Here is a 4,797-nt window from a genome sequence, read left to right as displayed (position 1 = left end):
TGTCCTCCCGCAATGCAGTGGCTCATATGTGGAGCTCACCTACAAGCCCCTGGTCCAGGCTGTGCTAACCCCCCTGGCTTACGTGTTTTGGAAAGCAGTGGCATCAACGGGTGCTGGCTGTAGGGTATCTGAACCTACCTTGTTGTGTGGAACCCACAGACCCGAAACCAGGGCTGGGGGCAGGGAGGTGGCTGCCAGCACCGGAGTGGCACCGAGGGCTTCTGCAAATGGCTTTGGAGACAGCTCTCCCTACTAGCAACATGTGAAGGGATAAGCACAGACAGGTATCCCAGTGCAATGCCTCCTATCTGGTTTGCTGCTACAGCCTGTGAAGAAAACACTCCTGATCCCCTGAGACTGGGGCCAGATTAGATCCAGATTTTGAACCTCCAGGGCACAACTGGTTTTATTCTTCCACTGCCAGACAGACCCTTCCATCCACCCCTCCATCACCAAACAGACCCCACTATCTACCTATCTGTCTAACCATCCATCACCAAATAGACCCCTTTCATCCGTCTATCCATTGCCAAATGGCCCATCCAGCCAACTGCCAGCCCTTCCTTGCTCCTTACCTCCTCCCCTCTCATCCATCCATCCATCCATCCATCCATCACCAAATGGATCCCATCCATCCATCCATCCATCCATCCATTGCCAGACTCCTCCATCCATCCATCCTTCCATCCACTCACCACCCAACAAATCTCTCTATTCAAACAAACCTGGGGGTTATAGTGAATATGAGCCCATATCCCATTTTTGTTGCAAAACAAGCCAATAGCATACTGGAGTCTATGAACAGGCATGTCACCTGCCAGTCAAGGGAAGTGATTCTTCCCCCCTGTTCAGCGCCCCACCAGGAGCACTGGGTCCTGCACGCCGAGAAAGATGTGGATAGATTGGAAAGGGCCTGGCGAAGAGCAACAAAAATGATTAGATGGTTGGGAAACATGGCTAAGGAAAAGCTGAAAGAACGGAGATTCTTTCATCTGGAGAAGAGAAGAGAGCAGTGGGTTATACAGAGGGTGATATCCACTGTCACCAGGGGAGACAAAAAAAGAATAAAGGTCTTAAATTACAACAGGGACAACCGAAGTTGGATATTAGGAAGAACTTCCTGAGACAGGATGGGTCAGCACTAGAACACGTTCCTGGAGCAGCTGTGGGATCTCCATCTTTGGACATTTTCAAGAGCAGGTTAGACAGACACTTGGATGAAATGGTTCAGACAGGGATGGCCCTGCCTTGACCAGGAGGTGGGATCAGATGTGACCTCCTGAGGGCCCTGCCAGTGCTATTTGTTATGCTTCTATGATCCATCGATTACCAAACAGAGCCATCCATCCATCCGCCTGCAAACAGAGCCTTCCCTGCCTTCCACCCATTTCCATGTAGACTTCTCCATCCATCCATCCATCCATCCATCCATCCGCCTGCAAACAGAGCCTTCCCTGCCTTCCACCCATTTCCATGTAGACTTCTCCATCCATCCATCCATCCATCCATCCGCCTGCAAACAGAGCCTTCCCTGACTTCCACCCATTTCCATGTAGACTTCTCCATCCATCCATCCATCCATCCATCCATCCATCCCCACACAGATCCATCCATCCCCAAATGGATCCATCCATCCATCCATCCATGCATCCTTCCCCAAACACATCCATCCATCCATCCATCCATCCATCCATCCACCCACCTTCAAACAGATCCATCCCCAAACAAACCAATCCATCCATCCATCCATCCATCCATCCATCCATCCATCTCCAAACAGACCCCTCTGTCTGTCTGTCCATCCATCCTTCTCCATCCACTCTCCCCCTCTATCTGTCTATGGCATGGCAGCTACCACAAAACCATCCGATGTAGCCACCAGGTTGGCAGGAAGCTCAAGCCCTTCCAGCCCCAGATTTCTGAACCCCATGTCTGACCCTTCAGCTGGCTACTCAATGACCTGCCGATTGCAACCTCCCATCTCCCTCCAGCTGCCCAAACCCTGCTTAGACAAAGACACCTCCATGTTCCCTCCCCACCCACCACCCGTCTCCAGAGGAGCTGGCGGCAAAACAGAACCTCTCAATCGGCGCTTCTCGAGCTGCGTCAGCAGAAAGCCCAGCTGGCCGGCGCTGGGCTTTGCCTTGCAGTCGCGTGGCTGGGAGAGCTGCAGTGCGTTTCCCCCGCACTTGGATAGGCTCATAATTCTTCGCAATATTGTGTGTCTTTTGTAGAGGGGGCTGACAAATTGTGAAGAAATATTTAATTGATTTGTTTATAAATTTATTTTGTATCTGGTGAGAAATCCCAGGCTGTAAATAAAGGGTCAGAGAAGGAATAAACAAAATTTATAAGGCAATAGAAAAGCACCATCAAACAGTGAATCATGTAATTCAATCTAACAAGGAGGACTCCGCGAAGCCGGTAATAAAAAGGAGTCAGCGGCAGCCTATAAGACACAAGACAAATGTGCTGGGAGAAGGAACTGCTCGCCGGGCAGGGAAAGTTCAAGCAACACCAAGGAGCTGGCGGGTTCAATCTGCAGGGATCCGGGCGTTGGGGGCCAAGGACTGTACATGGGCACTGCAGTGGGAAGGGGTGGGCAGGGCTGTTTTGGGGGTGCAGGAGGATGCGTTACCTTCCGAAGAGCATGCAGAAATCAGCAGGCCGGCCCCGGCCTTATTAGCACCCGGCTCCTCATAAAAGTCAGCTCGGTAACGACCTGGCTCTGTCTGGGGAGCAAATCAACTTCCCCTCGTTAAAGGGGCTTGTTTGCGGCCTTCTGTCTGGGGTTCTGCCGCAGCCCGTTGGCGCTCAAGTGAAGACCTCAGCACCTTCCTGCTGGCCGGATTTTACCTCCCCAATTGGGGCAGGATCAATGCCTCCTTGGCTTGCCCTGGACGCTGGCAGAGAGGGGTGCAATGATCTGTCCCTATGACCCTGTTGCAATGTGGCGGGGACCATCGCTCCCTTCTCCACCGCCCCACAACTTCCCACTCCTTGCCCACCACCAGGCATGTGGGCAGGCTACAACAGAGCCCACCAGCCGTGGCACTCTGAAGCAGGTGACGACCATCCTTTCCATTTCATTAATGGGGAAACTGAGGCACATAGAGGGGACATGGTGCGCCCAAGGGAACTAGCAGCTCAGCCAGGAGTGGAACCCAGGTATCCTGATCCCCTGCAGCAATGTGATCCCTTGTCATCTTATCGGGCAAAAGGGACCAGCCCCATGTAACAGGGAGGCCAGGGAGAGGGGAGTAGGCTTTATAGAACAAGACCAGGATGACAAGGTCCCTGGAAACCAGTTGCCACCAGTTCAGCTCTTGTTCTAGTAGTTCTTGGGTACCGGCATTCAGGGCCCAGCTGGGCATAACCGCAGCAAACAGCAGCTGGTTGGCACGAAGGGACTGGCATCTGCTTGAGTTTGCAGAGAGCCTGAGCCCATTGCTGTGATGAGGCAGGGCAGGTCAGGGAGAGCTGCCCTAGGCGTCACCGTGCCTGGGGAAGGCTCCGGCAAATGGCTATTCCGATGACGCCCACATGCATATGCATGACGGGTATGGATTCACCTGGTGACTGACCCCGGCCTTCCCAGCTCTCCTGTGTGACCTCCAAACTGTCCTTTCCGCTTTGTTGTTTGAATGCAATTGCCTACATGTCTTGCAAGGGGCAAAGAAAGCAGCTGCATGCTGCTCCGATGGCAGCACAGGGTCCCAGCCCTGCAGCAGTAGAAGGCTGTTATCCCCCAAGAGGCCCTGAGCTGCTGCTGTTAAGGCTGGAGAGCAGCTCAGGGATCCAGCTCGCAGAGATGCAGCATTGGAACTACATCTCCCATGGTGCAATGCAGCCAGGGCTGCCCATCATGCACCATAGCAGCGAGCTGCCCCAGGGAATCACCCTAGAAGGGAATGCGGGCATGAAGCCACCAGAACCACAAGTCCCATGATGCATCATTGCAGCCTAGACATGATCCTGATGCATCATGGGAGATATAGTCCAGCTAAGCCCCTCCTATCTCTGGCCCCATCCCCTCCCCATTGCCCCCTCCTACTGGGGTGAGGACAGGGGCAAAGGGGGAGAAGGGTGCTCGCCCGCAGGGGCATCCCAGACAGCCCCAGGGACAGCTCCTGGCACCACTCCCCTGCTCCCCACGCTCCCCCTCCCTGTCCCACTCCCTCCCCGCATGACAGCAGTAATTGCTCGTTATGTCGCTCTGAGTTATGGGCTGCATTTGCAAGCCGGGAGTGCAGCGGACGGGTCGCAGCCACCACTTGCGTGGCCATAACTCACCGGCCCAGTCAATAGCCCGTCAGACCAGGGCCACCCCTCCCCCAGCACCCGCGGGGGTGGTCACCAGAGCCCGCTGGGGCCTAGCAAGCCTCCCTCCGGCCTCTCCTCCGCCCTAGGGTGCCCTGTCCTGGGCTATGTGTTGTAGTGTCCTGTCACTGCTGCCCCATCCCGCTGCGATCGGGGTCCCCGTGTGCCAGCTTGTGCCCAGACGGAGAGGCTGCCCCTGCCCCGAGAGCCCTCAAGCTAGCGGGAGGGAAGGGAAACTGAGGCACACGGCAGTGCCAAGGGGCCTAATTCCCTGTTCCCTAAGCCAGGCTCCAGGGTGCCAGGGCTGCTGGCCAAACCCGTACTGGTCCAAGGGCTCTGGACCCAGTCCTCCCTGGAGACCCAGGAGGCATCAGCCCCCCTGCTCTGGGGAGGGAACCCCGGGGGCAGGGGGGGCTAGTGGTACATGGGGGGTTCGGCCCTGGCACCTCAGTGGGAGCCCCCAGGCTTGGGCTCTGG

This window comes from Alligator sinensis, unplaced genomic scaffold, assembly GCF_000455745.1.
Source record: "Alligator sinensis unplaced genomic scaffold, ASM45574v1 scaffold1542_1, whole genome shotgun sequence".
NCBI lineage: Eukaryota > Metazoa > Chordata > Crocodylia > Alligatoridae > Alligator > Alligator sinensis.
The sequence above is the reverse complement of the archived record's forward strand: the minus strand, read 5'-3'. Positions refer to the sequence as shown.